We start from the raw sequence: 23,406 nt of genomic DNA on the forward strand, positions 1-23,406 counted from the left end.
AATTAATCTGATTTAGTTAACATGGAATAAACATGAGGGCTGTAGCAGATTCAGGAATAGCATTTCAGAGGCATGTTATTCCCATGGAAAGTTGTCTGGTGAAAGCCCGTCATGAGACACTGTGGTGTCGACGTTGGTACCTGATCAGTCACACAGTGGCGAGGCTGGGGGGGGGAGTCCTGCCTGGTGTGTGACTCTGTGCAAGTTTCATAACTTTTCTTCCTTAGGTCCCTTGTATAATGTAAAGCAATTTAGACAGGAAGCTCCCCGATCTTAATCAGGTCCATGAATATTTGGTTTTGTTAAAGCCTGTGGGTTTGCTTTTGTTTGGATTTTGACTGGCAAGAAGCGCCAGGATTCCCCAGTTTCATTTATTAAATGAATATTGGCTTGTGCTTTGGTAGATTCTGACACTACCTTCCCAGTATATACCCAGACAGTCCTTGTGATCCACCCGTCTACTCATCAGCTGACATGTTCTGCTGATACATTAAATAAAGAGGAAGTAACAATAACTCTTGGATTTTGGGCCTGAGAACAACACACCTGCTGTGCATCAGCTATTGCCACAGGCCACGGGGGTCTTACAATTTCCAACCAAACTGCTGTGGGGGGCAGGATAGCAAGATGGGAGAATGGTAAGGAGGCAACGGTGAATGTTACTGGACAAGGAAAGACAACTGGACCTGCCCGATGACTTGCAAAAGTGCCACCAGTGCTCTCTTGCCTTTAAAGTTGGCTGTCTACTCGCCACTCACCTGTTAGCGTTAATTCACGGAGTGAAAAGGAAGCGGAAAAGCAATATGGTCTCTCATTCCGCGCGATAGGGAGAGTGAGAAATAAGGAGGAAATAACAATGACTCGTGAATTTTTGACCTGAGAGAATGGTTTATAATGGTGCTACTAATTTACTTGTAAAAAAATGGGGAAGAATCAAGATTAAATCTCAAAAGTTTCATTATAGACTTGCTCAGTTTGAGACACTTAGGAGACAAAGTCAAGGATATTAAGTAGGCATTCGGATACAAGAGTCTGGTGCACTGAGGACAGGTCTGGGTTGAAACATAAATTTGGGGTTCCTTAGTGTTGTGGAGAAGGCAATGGCACCCACTCCAGTACTCTTGCCTGGAAAATGCCATGGACGGAGGAGCCTGGTAGGCTGCAGTCCATGGCGTCATTAAGAGTCGGACACAACTGAGCGACTTCACTTTCACTTTTCACTTTCATGCATTGGATAAGGAAATGGCAACCCACTCCAGTGTTCTTGCCTGGAGAATCCCACGGATGGGGGAGCCTGATGGGCTGCCGTCTATGGGGTCGCACAGAGTCGGACACGACTGAAGCGACTTAGCAGCAGCAGCAGAAGTGTTGTGTGATGTTTAAAACCATGGCCATCAGGGAGATACATTCTGTACACAAAGAACATAGATGGAGAGGTGGATAGGACCTGTAATGTGAGCCCTCAAGGAGTCCATCATTTCATGCACTAGTGGAGGATGAGGAAGAATCAGAAGAGTGTACTGTCTCAGAGATCAAGAGAAGAATATGTTTTAAATAATAAAGACTGTCAGATTAAAGTCAAGAGTGAGCTGCTGAGTCACCAAGTAACACCAGGTGGAGAAGAGACTGTTGGATTAATGAAATGAGGGTCAGAAAAGTGAGATATAACAGCAGAAACAATTAACTGCTTGGGCTAGATTTTTTAATATCTGCAAGTCACTCAATGTGATATACCACATTAGCAAACTGAAGAATAAAAATCATATAACTGTACCAATAGATATAGAAAAAGTCTTGGATAAAATTTAATGTTGATTTATGATAAAAATTCTCGAAAAAGTGGGCATAGAGGGAACACACCTCAACATAATAAATGTCATATATGACCAACTCACAGCAAATATTATACTCAGTAGTATAAATCTGCGGAGAAGGCAATGGCACCCCACTCCAGTACTCTTGCCTGGAGAATCCCATGGACAGAGGAGCCTGGTAGGCTGCAGTCCATGGGGTCGCTAGGAGCCAGACACGACTGAGCAACTTCACTTTTGCTTTTCACTTTCATGCATTGGAGAAGGAAATGGCAACCCACTCCAGTGTTCTTCCCTGGAGAATCCCAGGGATGGGGGAGCCTGGTGGGCTGCCATCTATGGGGTCGCACAGAGTCGGACACGACTGGAGCAACTTAGCAGCAGCAGTATAAATCTGAAAAAATCCTCTAAAATAGGGAATAAGATAAGAATGCCCACTCTTGCCACTTTTATTCAGCATAGCATTAAAAGTCCTAACCATAGCAATCAGAGACTAAAAAGAAATAAAAGAAATCCACATTAGAAAGGAAGAACTATAACTGTCACTGTTTGCAGATGACATGATACTATACATCAGAAATCATAAAGATGCCACCAGAAAACTACTGGAGCTTATCAATGAATTCAGTGAAGTTGCAGGATACAAAAATTAATCTGTTGCATTTTTATACACTGTCATTAGTCACTCAGTCGTGTCAAACTCTTTGCGACCCCGTGGACTGTAGCCCACCAGGGCTTCTCCAGGGATTCTCCAGAAAAGAATACTGGAGTGGGTTGCTATGCCCTCCTCCAAGGGATCTTCCCAACCCAGGAATTGAACCCAGGTTTCCTGCATTGCAGGTGAATTCTTTACCATCTGAGCCACCAAGGAAGCCCTTTTCTACACTAATAGTGAAATAACTATTATAAGGAGAAATTAAGGAAACAATCCCATTTACCACTACATCAAAAAATAATAAAATATCCAGGAATAAACCTACCTTAGGAAATAATAGACGTGTACTCAGAATGTAAGACACTGATGCAAGATACTGAAGAAGACACAAATAGATGAAAAGATATATCATGTTCTTAGACTGGAAGCATCAATATTGTTAAAACAAGCATACAACTTAAGAAGGCAATCTACATAATCAATGCAATCCCTATCAAAATGCCATAATCCCATAATTCCATAATCCCTATCAAAATGACAACGGCCCATGCCTATTGCCACAAATGGCATTATTTCATTCCTTTTTATGGCTGCATAATATATTCCATGTCTTGGCTATTATAAACAGTACTCCAATGAACATTGGAGTGCATGTATCTTTTCGAATTGTGGTTTTCTCTGGATATATGCCCCACAAGTGGGATTTCTGAATCAAATGGTAACTCTATTTTTAGGGTTTTTTTTTAAGAAACTTGAAGTAAGCCAGACAAAGACAGAAAAATGTGATATAATATTGCTTACATGTGGAATATAAAAAAATGATACAAATTGAACTTATTTACAAAACAGAAATGAACCCACTGACATAGAAAATAAAATTATTGTTCAGTTCAGTTCAGTCACTCAGTCGTGTCCGACTCTTTGTGACCCCATGAATTGCAGCACACCAGGCCTCCCTGTCCATCACCAACTCCCGGAGTTCACTCAAACTCACGTCGATCGAGTCGGTGATGCCATCCAGCCATCTCATCCTCTGTCGTCCCCTTTTCCTCCTGCCTCCAATCCCTCCCAGCATCAGAGTCTTTTCCAATGAGTCAACTCTTTGCATGAGATGGCCAAAGTACTGGAGTTTCAGCTTTAGCATCATTCCTTACAAGAACAGTGGCAAGAATACACAGAAGAACTGTACAAAAAAGATCTTCACGACCCAGATAATCACGATGGTGTGATCACTCACCTAGAGCCAGACATCCTGGAATGTGAAGTCAAGTGGGCCTTAGAAAGCATCACTACGAACAAAGCTAGTGGAGGTGATGGAATTCCAGTTGAGCTATTTCAAATCCTGGAAGATGATGCTGTGAGAGTGCTGCACTTAATATGCCAGCGAATTTGGAAAACTCAGCAGTGGCCACAGGACTGGAAAAGGTCAGTTTTCATTCCAATCCCAAAGAAAGGCAATGCTAAAGAATGCTCAAACTACTGCACAATTGCACTCATCTCACACGCTAGTCAAGTAATGCTCAAAATTCTCCAAGCCAGCAATACGTGAACCGTGAGCTCCCAGATGTTCAAGCTGGTTTTAGAAAAGGCAGAGGACCCAGACATCAAATTGCCAACATCCGCTGGATCGTGGAAAAAGCAAGAGAGTTCCAGAAAAACATCTATTTCTGCTTTATTGACTATGCCAAAGCCTTTGACTGTGCAGATCACAATAAACTGTGGAAAATTCTGAAAGAGATGGGAATACCAGACCACCTGACCTGCCTCTTGAGAAATCTGTATGCAGGTCAGGAAGCAACAGTTAGAACTGGACATGGAACAACAGACTGGTTCCAAATAGGAAAAGGAGTTCGTCAAGGCTGTATATTGTCACCCTGCTTCTTTAACTTCTATGCAGAGTACATCATGAGAAATGCTGGGCTGGAAGAAGCACAAGCTGGAATCAAGATTGCCGGGAGAGATATCAATAACCTCAGATATGCAGATGACACCACCCTTATGGCAGAAAGTGAAGAGGAACTCAAAAGCCTCTTGATGAAAGTGAAAGTGGAGAGTGAAAAAGTTGGCTTAAAGCTCAACACTCAGAAAACGAAGATCATGGCATCTGGTCCCATCACTTCATGGGAAATAGACGGGGAAACAGTGGAAACAGTGTCAGACTTTATTTTTCTGGGCTCCAAAATCACTGCAGATGGTGACTGCAGCCATGAAATTAAAAGACACTTATTCTTTGGAAGGAAAGTTATGACCAAAAAATTATTGTTACCAAAGGGGAAATGTGGGGTTGAGATATACTAGGAGTTTAGGATTAACATATACACACTGCTGCTGCTGCTGCTGCTAAGTCTCTTCAGTCATGTCCGACTCTGTGCGACCCCATAGACGGCCACCCACCAGGCTCCCCTGTCCCTGGGATTCTCCAGGCAAGAACACTGGAGTGGGTTGCCATTTCCTTCTCCAATACATGAAAGTGAAAAGTGAAAGTGAAGTCGCTCAGTCATGTCCGACTCTTAGTGACCCCCATGGACTGCAGCCTACCAGGCTTCTCTGCCCATGGGATTTTCCAGGCAAGAGTTCTGGAGTGGGGTGCCATTGCCTTCTCCGTATACACACTAGTATACACTAGGGTGTGTGTGTGTGTATATATATATACATATATAAAATAACCAACAAGGACTTATACCACAGAAAAGTACATTCAGTATTTCGCAATAACCTATAGAGAAAAGAATCTGAAATGGACCAAAAAACTCTGTTAAAGCCTCTTGCCTAATTCCATTGATTTCACTTCTCTCCTTCAAAGACCAGAAGTATAAAACTCTGCCTTTTAGCCATTTTATATTTATTGTCATTTGGACCACAGCACTTCTTTTCTGGATTATGATAGCTATTGACTTGATTTTCTTTTTCTTTCAAAAACATCCGTATTTGAGAGCTATTGAAAGTGTTAGTTGCTCAGTTGTGTCTGACTCTTTGCATCGCCATGAACTATAGCCTGCCAGGCTCCTCTGTCCATGGAATTCTCCAGGGAAGAATTCTGGAGTGGGTTGCCATGCCCTTCTCCAGGGATCGAACCTGGGTCTCCTGCACTGTAGGCAGATTGTTTACCATCTGAGACACCAGGGAAATCCATAAGAGCTATTAGAAATATATATTGTCTGCCCTACTCAGAGTCTTCAGTAGAGGCAGATTCACAGTAAAATCAAAGCCAGTGATCAATCAATCAGTGACCCAGCCAGCCAAGCATCCTTAGCTGCACTTAGAACCTCTAACTTTGCTCCCATATCTGCTTTCATCCCTGATTGTTTCCAGAAGCTGTCTGGCTGCCAACACTTTGGCTTTGCTTCCTTTTTCTGGGGATGTCCTCAAGCTGATTCAGTATGTTTGGTTTCAAGCCTCATCATTACTTGGGTTGCAAGGACCTTCTGGACTTTCCTGATCCTGACTGCTTTTCCAACATCCCTCTCAACCCAAGTTTGTAGATCCTGTTAGTTTTTCTGTGTGAATAACAAATTTTTATTTTTTAACTTGAAGTTTATATACATTTTATTACTTTTCCTTATTTTATCATATTGGAAAAATTCTAGTATGATTCTTGATTCATAATGAAAATAATAGGCATCATATTTTATTTTTTGACTTGAACATAGTTCCTTCTCCATGTTTAGTCAGTTAATGCTGTAGATCATACATACATGCATAAAGATCTCAGTGTGATTCACTTAAATTATGATTTTTCATTTATTTTTAAAATCATTTATTTTATTTTTTACTATACTGGGTTTTTTGTTGCTTTGCCTGGGCTTTCTCTAGTTGTGGCAAGCTGGGCTACCCTTCGTTGTGGCATGCAGGCTTCTCCTAACAGTGGCTTCTCTTGCTTTGGAGCACAGTCTTTAGGCACCCAGTCTCAGTAGCTGTGCTACATGGGCTTAATGCTCCATGGCATGTAGAATCTCCCCAGACCAGGGATGCACCCCTGTCCTCCGCATTGGCAGGCAGATTGTTACCCATTAGCACCACCAGGGAAGTCCTGATTTTGCATTTATATTCAAGTTCTGACACCTACCAGCTGTTATCTTGGATGAGTTATGTAACCAACATATGTTCCGGTTTTCTCAGCTGGAAATTAGAGTCAAGAGTATAACTTCTACATTCTTCACAAGATTGTCCCTAGTATTAATAAGATAATGCTAAAAAAGTGCTTATAACATAGTCAATGCTCAGGTTTAATGTAGATTTTAGTGGGGAATGGCAACTCACTCCAGTATTCTTGCCTGAAAAATTCCATGGACAGAGGAACCTGGCAGGCTACAGTTGATGGGCCTTCAAAGACTCTGACATGACTGAGCACACAAGATCTTCATCATTGTAGACGATGTTAGTTTATAAATGTCCTTCCTTGTATTGTCTGGATTTAATATCAAGCTTATGTAAACATCATAAAAAGATTTTTCAGCTTTTATTACGTAAAAAAAAAATTGTATAAGATACAGATTACTTATTCCTTCTAAGAAAACTCATCTGCAAAGTCATCTGAACTTTTCATGGTAGATTTTTTATTACTAATTCCTTAGTATATTCAAATTTTTCAATATTTCTTGGGTCCTCTTTGGCAATTATTATTTTTCACAAAATTATCAGATCTCTTCAAGAAAATCAGAAATATAAAAGGAACATTTCATGCAATGATGGGCATGATAAAGGAAAGAAACAGTAAGGATCTAACAGAAGTAGAAGAGATTAAGAAGACGTGACAAGAATACATAAAACTATACAAGAAAGGTATTAACAGCCCCGATAACCATGATGACATAGTCACTCACCTAGAGCCAGATTTCCTGGAGTATGAAGTCAAGTGGGCCTTAAGAACCATTCTGACAAACAAAGCTAGTGGATGTGACTGAATTCCACCTGAGCTATTTAAAATCCTAAAAGATGATGCTATTAAGGTGCTGCATTCAGTATGTCAGCAAATTTGGAAAACTCAGCAGTGACCACAATATAGAGAAAGGTCAGTTTTCATTCTAATCTCAAAGAAGGGCAGTGTCAAAGGATGTGCAAACTACCAAACAATTGAGCTAATTTCACATGCTAGCAAGATAATGCTCAAAATCCTTCAAGCTAGGCTTCACCTGTACCTGAACTGAGAAATTCCAGATGCACAATCTGGATTTTGAAGAAGCAGAGGAACCAGAGATCAAATTGCCAACATTCACTGAGTCAAGGAGAAAGCAAGGGAGTTCCAGAAAAACATCTACTTCTGCCTCACTGACTATGCTACAACCTTTGACTGTGTGGATCACAGCAAAGTGTGGGAAATTCTTCAAGAGGTGGGAATACCAGACCACCTTACCTGTCTCCTGAGAAACCTGAGTGCAGGTCAAGAAGCAACAGTTGGAACCAGACATGGAACAAGGGACTGGTTCAAAATTAGGAAAGGAGTATGATAAGGCTGTATATAGTCACCCTGCTTACTGAATTTATAGGCAGAGTACATGACGTGAAATGTCGGGCTGGATGAATCCCAAACTGGAATCAAGATTACTGGGAGAAAAATCAACAACCTCAGATATTCAGATGACCCCACCCTAATGGCAAGAAAGCAAAGAGGAACTGAAGCGCCTCTTGATGAAGGTGAGAGAGGAGAGTCAAATAGTTGGCTTAAAATTCAACATTCAAAAATCTAAAATCTAGGCATCTGATCCCATCACTTCATGACAAATAGATGGAGAAAAAATGGAAACAGTGGCAAATTTTCTTTCCTTGGGCTCTAAAATCATTGTGGACAGTGACTGCACCCATGAAATTAAAGGACATTTGTTCCTTGGAAGGAAAGCTATGGCAAACCCAGACAGCATATTAAAAAGCAGAGACATCACTTTGTCAATCAAAGTTTGTATAGTCAAAGCTATAGTTTTTCCAGTAGTCATGTGATGATATGAGAGTTGATCCATGAAGAAGGCCAAGCACTGAAGAACTGATGATTTTCTGGTGCTGGAGAACACTCTTGAGAGTTCCTTGGACAGCGAGGAGATGCAACCAGTCTATCCTAAACAAAATCAGTCCTGAATATTCATTGGAAGGTCCACGCTGAAGCTGAAACTACAATACTTTGGCCACCTGACAGTAAGAGCTGACTCATTGGAAAAGACCCTGATGCCGGGAAAGATTGAAGGCAAAAGGAGAAGAGGGCGGCAGAGGATGAGATGGTTATATAGCATCACAGACTCAATAGACCTGAATTTAAGCAACCTCCAGGAGACAGTGGAGTACAGAAGAGCCTGGCGTGCTGCAGTCCATGGAATCACAAAGAGTCAGACATGACTTAGTGACAGAACAAGAACAAATGTAATGAATTTCAAATTTATTGGCATAAATCACGGATAGTTTTCTTTTGCATTTTTCATCTCTATTATAGTTATTCTTATGTGTTCCATTTTTAAATTTCCAACATTATTATTTCTACTTTCTTGCCTTTTTACTTGATTGATTTTTAGAAGTTTCTTAATGTTATTAGTCTTTTCAAAGAAAATAAGCTTTCGCTATTGTCAGTCTTTTCCATTGTTTTAAAGGTATGTTTATTGCTTCAACTTATGCTGATTTACATTTCCATCTTTCTATTTTTTTGGATTGACTGTGATGCCCTTCTTCTAACTTCTTAACTTAAAAGCTTAGCTTGTTATTTTCTATTTTCTACTTTTCTTATGTAGACATGTAAAATGATAGCCTTCAAGCACTAAGTTAGCTTTATCCTACAAGTCTTGATATTTGGAAGGTTTTTTGTTTTCTTTCTAAATACTTTTTAATTTTCATTATGATTTCTTCTTTAATCCACACATTATTTAGAAGTGTGGTTTCCAAATATATGATATTCTTCTGGCTCTGTATTTATTTCCCATTTCTAACTCCTAATATAATTTCATCATAGTAAAAAATGTGGTTTGAATTATTCTGATTCTTTGGTATTTTTAAAGATTTGCCTTTTGGACAACTCTATGGTAAGTATTTGGAAATGTTCCATATATGCTTGACAAGGATTGTGAATTTCTGAATTTGTTAGTTAGAGGTCTTCTTACCTGCTCATCATAAAAGCCTTTTTACCTGTATTGTTCAAAGAAGAAGAAGAAGATATAACAATTATAAATATATATGCACCCAACATGGGAGCACCGCAGTATGTAAGACAAATGCTAACAACTATGAAAGGAGAAATTAACAATAACACAATAATAGTGGGAGACTTTAATACCCCACTCACACCTATGGATAGATCAACTAAACAGAAAATTAACAAGGAAACACAAACTTTAAATGATACAATAGACCAGTTAGACCTAATTGATATCTATAGGACATTTCATCCCAAAACAATGAATTTCACCTTTTTCTCAAGCGCACATGGAACCTTCTCCAGGATAGATCACATCCTGGGCCATAAATCTAGCCTTGGTAAATTCAAAAAAATAGAAATCATTCCAAGCATCTTTTCTGACCACAATGCAGTAAGATTAGATCTCAATTACAAGAGAAAAACTATTAAAAATTCCAACATATGGAGGCTGAACAACACGCTGCTGAATAACCAACAAATCACAGAAGAAATCAAAAAAGAAATCAAAATTTGCATAGAAACAAATGAAAATGAAAAACACAACAACCCAAAACCTGTGGGACACTGTAAAAGCAGTCCTAAGGGGAAAGTTCATAGCAATATAAGCATACCTCAAGAAACAAGAAAAAAGTCAAATAAATAACCTAACTCTACACCTAAAGCAACTAGAAAAGGAAGAAATGAAGAACCCCAGGGTTAGTAGAAGGAAAGAAATCTTAAAAATTAGAGCAGAAGAAAGCTATGGTACATATACACAATGGAGTATTACTCAGCCATTAAAAAGAATACATTTGAATCAGTTTTAATGAGGTGGATGAAACTGGAGCCTATTATACAGAGTGAAGTAAGCCAGAAAGAAAAACACCAATACAGTATACTAACGCATATATATGGAATTTAGAAAGATGGTAACAATAACCCTGTGTACAAGACAGCAAAAGAGACACTGATGTATAGAACAGTCTTATGGACTCTGTTGGAGAGGGAGAGGGTGGGAAGATTTGGGAGAATGGCATTGAAACATGTATAATATCATGTATGAAATGAGTTGCCAGTCCAGGTTCGATGCATGATACTGGATGCTTGGGGCTGGTGCACTGGGACGACCCAGAGGGATGGTATGGGGAGGGGGGAGGGAGGAGGGAGGAGGATTCAGGATGGGGAACACATGTATACCTGTGGCGGATTCATTTTGATATTTGGCATAACTAATACAATTTTGTAAAGTTTAAAAATAAAATAAAATTTAAAAAATAAATAAACAAAACAGTGAAACAGTGGAAAAAAAAAAAAAGAAATAAATGCAAAAGAAACAAAAGAGACCATAGCAAAAATCAACAAAGCCAAAAGCTGGTTCTTGGAAAGGATAAATAAAATTGACAAACCATTAGCCAGACTCATCAAGAAACAAAGGGAGAAAAATCAAATCAATAAAATTAGAAATGAAAATGGAGAGATCACAACAGACAACACAGAAATACAAAGGATCATAAGAGACTACTATCAACAATTATATGCCAATAAGATGGACAACGTGGAAGAAATGGACAAATTCTTAGAAAAGTACAACTTTCCAAAACTGGACCAGGAAGAAATAGAAAATCTTAACAGACCCATCACAAGCACGGAAATTGAAACTGTAATCAAAAATCTTCCAGCAAACAAAAGCCCAGGTCCAGCTTCACAGCTGAATTCTACCAAAAATTTAGAGAGGAGCAAACACCTATCCTGCTCAAACTCTTCCAGAAAATTGCAGAGGATGGTAAACTTCCAAACTCATTCTATGAGGCCACCATCACCCTAATACCAAAACCTGACAAAGATCCCACAAAAAAAAGAAAACTACAGGCCAATATCACTGATGAACATAGATGCAAAAATCCTTAACAAAATTCTAGCAATCAGAATCCAACAACACATTAAAAAGATCATATACCATGACCAAGTGGGCTTTATCCCAGGGATGCAAGGATTCTTCAATATGTGCAAATCAACTAATGTAATACACCACATTAACAAATTGAAAAATAAAAGTCATATGATTACCTCAATAGATGCAGAGAAAGCCTTTGACAAAATTCAACATCCATTTATGATAAAAACTCTCCAGAAAGCAGGAATAGAAGGAACATACCTCAACATAATAAAAGCTATATATGACAAACCGACAGCAAACATTATCCTCAATGGTGAAAATTTGAAAGCATTTCCTCTAAAGTCAGGAACAAGACAAGGGTGCCCACTTTCACCATTACTATTCAACATAGTTTTGGAAGTTTTGGCCACAGCAATCAGAGCAGAAAAAGAAAGAAAAGGAATCCAAATTGGAAAAGAAGAAGTAAAACTCTCACTGTTTGCAGATGACATGATCCTCTACATAGAAAACCCTGAAGACTCCACCAGAAAATTACTAGAACTAATCAATGACTATAGTAAAGTTGCAGGATATAAAATCAACACACAGAAATACCTTGCATTCATATACACTAATAATGAGAAAACAGAAAGAGAAATTAAGAAAACAATTCCATTCACCATTGCAATGGAAAAATAAAATACTTAGGAATATATCTACCTAAAGAAACTAAAGACCTATATATAGAAAACTATAAAACACTGGTGAAAGAAATCAAAGAGGACACTAATAGATGGAGAAATATACCATGTTCATGGATTGGAAGAATCAATATAGTGAAAATTGAGTATACTACCCAAAGCAATTTATAGATTCAATGCAATCCCTATCAAGCTGCCAACAGTATTCTTCACAGAGCTAGAACAAATAATTTCCCTATTCATATGGAAATACAAAAAAACTCGAATAGCCAAAGCTATCTTGAGAAAGAAGAATGGAACTGGAGGAATCAACCTACCTGACTTCAGGCTCTACTACAAAGCCACAGTTATCAAGACAGTATGGTACTGGCATAAAGACAGAAATATAGATCAATGGAACAAAATAGAAAGCCCAGAGATAAATCCACGCACATATGGACACCTTATCTTTGACAAAGGAGGCAAGAATATACAATGGATTAAAGACAATCTCTTTAACAAGTGGTGCTGGGAAATCTGGTCAACCACTTGTAAAAGAATGAAACTAGAACACCTTCTAACACCATACACAAAAATAAACTCAAAATGGATTAAAGATCTCAACATAAGACCAGAAACTATAAAACTCCTAGAGGAGAACATAGGCAAAACACTCTCTGACATACATCACAGCAGGATCCTCTATGACCCACCTCCCAGAATATTGGAAATAAAAGCAAAAATAAACAAATGGGATCTAATTAAACTTAAAAGCTTCTGCACATCAAAGGAAACTATTAGCAAGGTGAAAAGGCAGCCTTCAGAATGGAAGAAAATAATAGCAAATGAAGCAACTGACAAACAACTAATCTCAAAAATATACAAGCAACTCCTACAGCTCAACTCCAGAAAAATAAATGACCCAATCAAAAAATGGGCCAAAGAACTAAATAGACATTTCTCCAAAGAAGACATACAGATGGCTAACAAACACATGAAAAGATGCTCAACATCACTCATTATCAGAGAAATGCAAATCAAAACCACTATGAGATACCATTTCACACCAGTCAGAATGGCTGCGATCCAAAAGTCTACAAGTAATAAATGCTGGAAAGGGTGCGGAGAAAAAGGAACACTCTTACACTGTTGGTGGGAATGCAAACTAGTACAGCCACTATGGAGAACAGTGTGGAGATTACTTTAAAAACTGGAAATAGAACTGCCTTACAATCCAGCAATCCCACTGCTGGGCATACACACTGAGGAAACCAGAAGGGAAAGAGACACGTGTACCCCAATGTTCATCGCAGCACTGTTTATAATAGCCAGGACATGGAAGCAACCTAGATGCCCATCAGCAGATGAATGGATAAGGAAGCTGTGGTACATATACACAATGGAGTACTACTCAGCCATGAAAAAGAACACATTTGAATCAGTTCTAATGAGGTGGATGAAACTGGAGCCTATTATACAGAGTGAAGTAAGCCAGAAAGAAAAACACCAATACAGTATACTAACGCATATATATGGAATTTAGAAAGATGGTAACAATAACCCTGTGTACGAGACAGCAAAAGAGACACTGATATATAGAACAGTCTTATGGACTCTGTGGGAGAGGGAGAGGGTGGGAAGATTTGGGAGAATGGCATTGAAACATGTAAAATATCATGTATGAAATGAGTTGCCAGTCCAGGTTCAATGCACGATACTGGATGCTTGGGGCTGGTGCACTGGGACGACCCAGAGGGATGGTGTGGGCAGGGAGGAGGGAGGAGGGTTCAGGATGGGGAGCACATGTATACCTTTGGTGGATTCGTTTTGATGTTTGGCAAAACTAATACAGTGTTTCAGGTTTAAAAATAAAATTAAATTTAAAAAAAACTAAAAAAAAAAAATTCAATATGAACTGAATACTGTTTTACTACAAAGTCTGCATGTTTAATATTATATTGTACCCAAGTTTCTTTTAGCTCATATTTATCTAGTATATATAGGCTTCTCTGGTGGCTCAGATGGTAATTCGGAAGACCCAGGTTTGATCCCTGGGTCAGGAAGATCTCCTGGAGAAGGAAATGACAACCCACTCTAATATTCTTGCCTGGAGAATCCCATGGACAGAGGAGCCTGACGGCCTACAGTCTGTGGGATCGCAAAGAGTCAGACAAGACTGAGGGACTAACACTTTCAGTCTCATCTAGTATATATTTTTCACGGCTTTACCCTCGAGCTTTTTTAATCATTATTCTTGATTTTGTCTTATTCAGATAAAATAACATATGGAAAGCTATTTTGTCTCTTTGCATAATCCTTTGCTCTCTTTCATGTAGAGTAATGCATTGAAGGTACCTGTATAATACTTCAACAATCACTTATTAAGTGACTCACACACTAGACACTACTACTGATACAAAATTGAATACGATATGATTTCTTTTCCTAAATACCTTCAAAACTAGTCTATAGACCATTATAAGTAGACAATTCCAAAAATAATAGCAAATGAAGCAACTGACAAACAACTAATCTCAAAAATATACAAACAACTCCTGCAGCTCAACTCCAGAAAAATAAATGACCCAATCAAAAAATGGGCCAAAGAACTAAATAGACATTTCTCCAAAGAAGACATACAGATGGCTAACAAACACATGAAAAGATGCTCAACATCACTCATTATCAGAGAAATGCAAATCAAAACCACTATGAGGTACCATTTCACGCCAGTCAGAATGGCTGCGATCCAAAAGTCTACAAGTAATAAATGCTGGAAAGGGTATGGAGAAAAGGGAACCCTCTTACACTGTTGGTGGGAATGCAAACTAGTACAGCCACTATGGAGAACAGTGTGGAGATTACTTTAAAAACTGGAAATAGAACTGCCTTACAATCCAGCAATCCCACTGCTGGGCATACACACTGAGGAAACCAGAAGGGAAAGAGACACGTATATCCCAATGTTCATCCCAGCACTGTTTATAATAGCCAGGACATGGAAGCAACCTAGATGCCCATCAGCAGATGAATGGATAAGGAAGCTGTGGTACATATACACAATGGAGTGCTACTCAGCCATGAAAAAGAACACATTTGAATCAGTTCTAATGAGGTGGATGAAACTGGAGCCTATTATACAGAGTGAAGTAAGCCAGAAAGAAAAACACCAATACAGTATACTAATGCATATATATGGAATTTAGAAAGATGGTAACAATAACCCTGTGTACGAGACAGCAAAAGAGACACTGATGTATAGAACAGTCTTATGGACTCTGTGGGAGAGGGAGAGGGTGGGAAGATTTGGGAGAATGGCATTGAAACATGTGTAATATCATGTATGAAACGAATTGCCAGTCCAGGTTCGATGCACGATACTGGATGCTTGGGGCTAGTGCACTGGGACGACCCAGAGGGATGGTATGGGGAGGGAGGATGGAGGAGGGTTCAGGGTGGGGAACACAGGTATACCTGTGGTGGATTCATTTTGATATTTGGCAAAACTAATACAATTTTGTAAAGTTTAAAAATAAAATAAAATTTAAAATTAAAATCCTAAAAAAAATAAAGCCAAATGTGAAGACAATGGTATGCACTTGATAATATCTCATTTTGAGGCTAACTTCTCACTGTTTCCCTACAGTGTCTGGTGAAGAATCCTAGTAACTTTCTTCAAAAAAAAAAAATCTAGGCTCTTTGCACATTGATTGGCATACGGAAGGCAATCACCTAAGGTCCAACTTCATCCCTGTAGTCACTCTCTGGGTTCTTGACAGATTCATTTAGATGAACTTAAGACTTCCCGGGTGGCTCAGATGGTAAAGCATCTGCCTATAGTGCGGGAGATGTGGGTTCAATCCCTGGGTTGGGGAGATCTCCTGGAGAAGGAAATGGCAACCCACTCCGGTACTCTTGCCTGGAAAATCCCATGGATGGAGGAGCCTGGTAGGCTGAGTCCATGGGGTCGCAGAGTCGGACACGACTTCACTTTCACTTTCACTGTCTTTTCAGACAACCTTTAAAAAAGTATCAGTGAACATAAGAAATAAAAATGCCCTTAAGCCACAATTTAAGAAGCAGTATATATGGTTTAACCTGATTTGTCTGGAACACAGTTACACAAGGAGATACAGTAGAGTGTATCCTGTGAATGGTCATCATGCATGACTTTGGGAACCTTGTGAAGCACCAACCTACACAGAAGTACGTAAATGGACCAATAACACATGCTTTGTCTTACCCAGCAGCCATTAGAATCTGGCTATTTTCAGTGAAATATATATATATATATATATATATATAAGTCCTTAGCATTGTTGTGATTAACAGTCATTTGGGGAGCAGTCATACTGCAGTATTGATTCTTTCAAATTAAAAAAACAAACAAACATTATTTGGAGACTTTCAGTCAGTTCAGTTCAATTCAGTCACTCAGTCGTGTCCAACTCTTTGCGACCCCATGAATCACAGCACGCCAGGCCTCCCTGTCCATCACCAACTCCCGGAGTTCACTCAGACTCATATCCATCGAGTCAGTGATGCCATCCAGCCATCTTATCCTCTGTTGTCCCTTTCTCCTCCTGCCCCCAATCCCTCTCAGCATCAGAGTCTTTTCCAATGAGTCAACTCTTCGCATGAGGTGGTCAAAGTACTGGAGTTTCAGCTTTAGCATCAGTCCTTCCAAAGAAATCCCAGGGCTGATTTCCTTTAGAATGGACTGGTTAGATCTCCTTGCAGTCCAAGGGACTCTCAAGAGTCTTCTCCAACACCACAGTTCAAAAGCATCAATTATTCGGCGCTCAGCTTTCTTCACAGTCCAACTCTCACATCCATACATGACCACTGGAAAAACCATAGCTTTGACTAGATGGACTTTGTTGGCAAAGTAATGTCTCTGCTCTTGAATATGCTATCTAGGTTGGTCATAACTTTCCTTCCAAGGAGTAAGTGTCTTTTAATTTCATGGCTGCAGTCACCATCTGCAGTGATTTTGGAGCCCCAAAAAATAGAGACTGATACTGTTTCCCCACCTATTTCCCATGAAGTGATGGGACTGGATGCCATGATCTTCATTTTCTGAATGTTGAGTTTTAAGCCAACTTTTTCACTCTCCTCTTTCACCTTCATCAAGAGGTTTTTAGTTCCTCTTCACTTTCTGCCATAAGGATGATATCATCTGCATATCTGAGGTTATTGATATCTCTCCCGGCAATCTTGATTCCAGCTTGTGCTTCTTCTAGCCCAGCATTTCTCATGATGTACTCTGCATAGAATATAAATAAGCAGGGTGACAATATACAGCCTTGACGAACTCCTTTTCCTATTTGGAACCAGTCTGTTGTTCCATGTCCAGTTCTAACTGTTGCTTCCTGACCTGCATACAGATTTCTCAAGAGGCAGGTCAGGTGGTCTGGTATTCCCATTTCTTTCAGAATTTTTCATAGTTTATTGTGATCCACACAGTCAAAGGCTTTGGCATAGTCAATAAAGCAGAAATACATGTTTTTCTGGAACTCTCTTATTTTTTCCATGATCCAGTGGAGGTTGGCAATTTGATCTCTGGTTCCTCTGCCTTTTCTAAAACCAGCTTGAACATCTGGGAGTTCACAGATCATGTATTGCTGAAGCCTGGCTTGGAGAATTTTGAGCATTACTTTACTAGCGTGTAAGATGAGTGCAATTGTGCAGTAGTTTGAGCATTCTTTGGCATTGCCTTTCTTTGGGATTCGAATGAAAACTGACCTTTTCCAGTCCTGTGGCCACTGCTGAGTTTTCCAAATTTGCTGGCATATTGAGTGTAGCACTTGGAGACTTTAGGGGACACTAAATCATGCTAGCAGACGTTTGTTCCAGGCCTACTCTGTGCAACATAGTTCCATGTTAGATGTGTGGGCAGAGAATACTGGAGGGGTTCAGACATCCAGGGAGAACACCATAGGATACAGGAGTGGAGACAGGCGTGATGCGTCTGAGCTGAGGAAAGTCGAAGATTAGCATCAGCCTCACCAGGAGAGCAACCTGGAATAGATTCTTCCTCTAAACCTCTAGGAAGAAGGCTTCAGGACCTTTAGATCAGACATTCAGCCTCCAGGACTGTCAGAAAATAAATTTCTAATGTTTTAAGCCGCCCAATTTATGGTGATTTGTTAAAGCAGATCTAGGAAGTGAGTAAAAGAGGGATTGAATTAGGTAGAAGGATGGTGAACTTGGAGGTGTTCTCTGAAGATTGGTGGCTCTTTAGCTGATGCTTGTGACCAGTGTCTAAGCTATAAGCACTGGGCTGTGAAAGAGTGATTCTCACTCCTTTGGTGAACACGGATTGCTTAGGTGGGATGAAGATTCATGCCCTCCATTCCTGCCTGTTCCTAACTTTCAATGAATAAAAGGATAAAATAATACCATTTGTAGCAACATTGATGGACCTACAAGTTATCATACTAAGTGAAGTAAATCAGACAAAGACAAACATTATATGATATTGCTTATATGTGGAGTCTAAAATTAAAGATACAAATGAACTTATTTACAAAACAGAATCGGACTCATGAACATAGAAAGCAAACTTATGAATACAAAAGGGAAAAGGAAGACATTGAAGGATAAGTTAGGGGTCTGAGGTTAAAATATGCAGATTACTATATATAAAACAGTAACCAACAAGGACCTGTATGGCACAGGGAACTACACTATTCAATGTCTTGTAATAACCTATAATGAAAAGTGAAGCGTTAGTCGCTCAGTCATGTTCAACACTTTGCCACCCCATGAACTTGAACTGTAGCCCACCAGGCTCCTCTGTCCATGGAATTCTCCAGGCAAGAATACTGGAGTGGGTTGCCATTCCCTTCTCCAGAGGATCTTCTCAACCTAGGGATCAACCCCAGGTGTCCTGCATTGCAGGCAGATTCTTTACCATCTGAGCCACCAGGGATGCCCCATATACGTTATATGTATATATGTATAACTTAATCACTTTATGGTACACCTGAAACTAAAAGAGTATTATAAATCATCTATACATCAATAAAAATTAAAAATAAGTAAATAAATAAGGAACCCAGTGGTCAAGAAAAAAAGATGATGAATAAAATTCACAAGTTATTTTTAAGCTTACATGTAGTTTTATGTTATAAAACAGTGACATAAAGTTAAAAATAATCTGTTGCTTTTGTTACATTTATTGTGATCATACATTTTATTTAATAGAGCAAATGTATAGACAGCACATGACAAGTGAAGGCAGCATCTTTGGGCAGATAATGTGTGTGTGTGTGTGCTTTGTCTCTAGATGTATAGACGATTCCTCCGGAACTCACTGCAGACATGCCTTCAAATGTAGTTATTGGAAAATTATAGACCAAAATAATGTTGATGCAAATGTGCAGAGCTACCTATTGTAGGGTTAGCCAAACAACCCACATCTTACTAAAATTAGTAATGATGAGCTAAGCTAACAGCAATTTATAATTCTAAGGCAAGATTAGCATCAATTGAAAATCACAACAAACTCTTGATGTAATAATAACATTGTATCCTTCCCCCAAATTGTAAGAAATTAAATTGACTTGATGCCTATGCACCTGTGAAGAAGGAGCTGCCATTTGTTCAAATATTTCAGTACGTACCCAGATATTAATCAAGTGTCTTGTAGGTGCACCAAGCATTTTTCTTGATGCTGGGGATACAGCAGTGAAGAAAACCAAGTCCTTTCTCTCACAGAGCTTACATATTTCTGAACACGTGTAATACGTATTCAACTTTGAGACCTCAGTGAACTCTGGCAAATCTAATCTTGTTTTTAATATTAAAACATGATAGGCTTCTGTCGCGTAGTCTTAGCCATATATAAGAGAGAAATCTAAAGATTTACGTATCATCCACACTCTGAAAATGTCTGATATTTTTGGATCAGCCTACAGCCTATTAGGAGGGTAATTGCTGCTCACCCATGGGCCACACATCATAGTTAAGAAACACTTATCTAAAACATAGCACCTAGATCGTTGCAGATAACTGCTGGCGTAACTTGACCTTCGACTTCCTGAAACAACTCAGTATTTTCTTCCTCTTCATTGGAGTACAAGCAAAACATCAGCTTCATTCTAATCAATTCTGCATTCACAGGTAAGGGATGGTAGAAGTATAATCTGTTCCTCTTTGGTGTGCCTGGAAAAGAAACTAGAAGTTCAGTCTGCCTCTTCTGTTGGAACACACTGGCTATACCAGACCCTGCCAGCTTCTCCAGCTAGTTCCTGCCCAAGCAGACATGGAAGTCTGCTTTGTACTGAAAACTAAACTATAAGGTTCAAGCGGTTCCTGATGTACCTGATTAACTTTGTCTTTTATTTGTCTGGAGTCTCCTCTATTAGATCTGTCTTACTCCTATTTCAGTCTGAAAGGAAATCAACCCTGAATATTCATTGGAAAGACTGATGCTGAAGCTGAAGCTCCAATATTTTAGCCACCTGATATGAAGAGCCGACTCACTAGAAAGGACCTGATGCTGGGAAAGATTGAAGGCGGGAGGAGAAGGGGACGACAGAGGACGAGATGTTGATGGCATCACCGACTCAATGGACATGGGTTTGAGCAAGCTCCAGGAGATGGTGAAGGACAGGGAAGTCTGGCATGCTGCAGTCCATGGGGTCGCGAAGAATCGGACATGACTGAGCAACTGAACAACAGCAAATTCCTATTTCAGATGTATCCAGTTCACCTATTTAGCCTTCTCAGGTGTCAAAGTTTAATTTTGTAACAAGTAAAAAAGTTGACTGCTACACAAATAAAAAGTTAGCACATATCAAAATTTCTTTTGACTTGTTAATGAGGGAACCAGCAGGCTGGTAAAGCTGTTTCAGACGCAAATTTGAGTAAGTCACATTTAAGTAAGTTTGCCAAGTAAGAGACAAACCTGGTCAAGGTCCATCAGGACAATAAAATAACCTTCGGGGTTAATCTACCCTGTGGACAGAATCATTTACATGTCTCTTGAAGAGACTCTCCAAGTTGACATATCTTCAGAGTCTGGGCCCTAACCAGCAGTAGACAGGAGGTAAAACAAAGATTTAACCTTTAAGGAAGTCTGTTAAACAATGCTCCAGAATAACAATGCAAGGACTTGCATATACCTTATTTCCAAAATTTAAATAATCTTTGCTAACATGGGGTTTTGCTTTTTTAAAGACCACAGTGACCAAGCAATTTTAAAAATATATGTGCAAATTACTATGTCTAATGCTTGTCTACTGGTTATATTTTGAGTACCCATTTAACACCCACTGTGATATCTTTAAAACCTTTGGCTAAAATATAAAGCCTTCCCAGACTTACAAAATGTATGTATGGCCTGTCTCCTTCTCTGGTTCTCTTTCTGTGTGTGTGTGTGTTTGTGTGTGTTTACCTCTTCACGGAAGGAGCAATATATGAGGTGATGAGATGGACTTTTCTTGTGCTAGCATTATTGGTTCCAAGTCCCCTGTCTTCCATTTAAAATTGCATCCTCTAGGCAGAATAATCTGCTGGATAAGAATGTGAGCTTTGGCTTCAGAAAGCTTTGAGTAATAGTCCTGGCTCTTTTATTAACATTGTCTCCTAGCAAGTTAGTTAACCTTTCTGAATCTCAGTTTCTGCCTCTCTAAACTAGAGAAACAACACCTACAGTTGTAGGGCTAATGCAAAAATTGCATCTGAAGACCTCAGAACAATTCTGGCACATAGGAAACAGTATAATAAATATTAGCTGGTCTTCCCTCTTCTAAACTTTATAAACCCACTCACCAAATGGAAAAAACTAGTACACCAGGGTCTTGAAGATAAAAACGTATATTTTATATGGTTGTTCAGTGTAGTTAAGACAACCACATTGCTACTCAGTCTAATATTAGCAATTATTTTCTTTTCCTCTATCTATTTTTGATTGAAGGATAATTTCTTTACAATATTGTTTGATTTCTGCCATACATCAGCATGAATTAGGCATATTTGTACATGTGTCCCCTCTCCTGAACCTTCCTCCCACCTCCCACCCTTGATTTTCAGTTGTTTCATTGTTTTTTTGTTTATTTTGCTCTTCATTTTCTTTGATTCTGTAGCTTCTCCATGAATCTGGGTCCATAAAATAAGTGTGTTGTGATTACATCAAATATCTCTTCAAATGCGCTAGAAGTTCACAGTTACATGTGGCTTTAATACTCACTAGTGACGTCACTGAATCCTAATCCTCGCTGTTTCTGAGGTAGTAACAGGGTGAAGGCATGATACCCTAGGATCTACTTGTCAACAAGGGCGTATATTCTTTGTGTTTATTCTTAAAGTCAAAATATCAATTCTCTTCTGTATGCATCTTGAGAGGCCTCTCCAAATCAGACTCATGGGCCATCTGTTCAAATCTAAAGTTTATTCAATCATTTTAGGTAAAGAGATATATAGCAGTACCTAGAAGAGAATCTCACCTAACTTTAACTTGTTCATGATAGAGCTTACTCCTTTGGAAAAGTTTGTGTCAGAACCCAGGTTTAATTTCCTAACTTGTAATTTCTATCTGGGCTTCCCAGGTGGCACAGTGGTAAAGAACCCACCTGCCAGCGCAGGAGACCCAAGAGACACAGGTTTGATTCTTGGGTCAGGAAGATCCACTTCCGTATTCTTGCCTGGAAAATTTCATGCATAGAGGAGTCTGGTAGCCATGGGCTACAGTCCACAGGGTCACAAAGAGTCAGACACAACTGAGTAACTGAGTGTGCATAATTTCTATCAATAGCCTGCCCCATAGATGCAGAAACACTAGAAGCTAGCATTCTAGCAAGATACAAAGTGAGAAAAATCAGTTACAGATACATAAAGAAATCCATTGTCCTCTGAATTGTTTCGTCAACAGTTGAGGAAGTGTAGGAAAGGTCGAGAATTGCTCCTTTTAGCCTGAGATTTAACCAAAACACCTGTCACCTGGCTAGTGAACTGATTTCTGAGAAACCACTAGAAAAGGGAAAGGGAAAAGAAAGAATAAAAATTCCATTACCCAGTCTACAGGTGCAGTGGGTACTGTATCATTTGGTTCCTCTATGGATTTTTTGTTATTGTTAAACGAGATGAAAGGCTATATGAAACACCATAAAGATGTGAGGTGTTACAATTATTCCCACAGATTAATATTAAATCTGGAGAGTTTCGATGTGTAACTGTGCATTTTCACTGATGCTCTTGGCAGATGCTCTCTGAAGCAGCAATAGCTGTGACATCCATGGCAGCTCGCATTGCCTGTAAACAAGGAAGGCCTGCCTCAGAGTGGGGTT

Source organism: Bubalus bubalis, chromosome 15, assembly GCF_019923935.1.
Source record: "Bubalus bubalis isolate 160015118507 breed Murrah chromosome 15, NDDB_SH_1, whole genome shotgun sequence".
NCBI classification, from domain to species: Eukaryota; Metazoa; Chordata; class Mammalia; order Artiodactyla; family Bovidae; genus Bubalus; species Bubalus bubalis.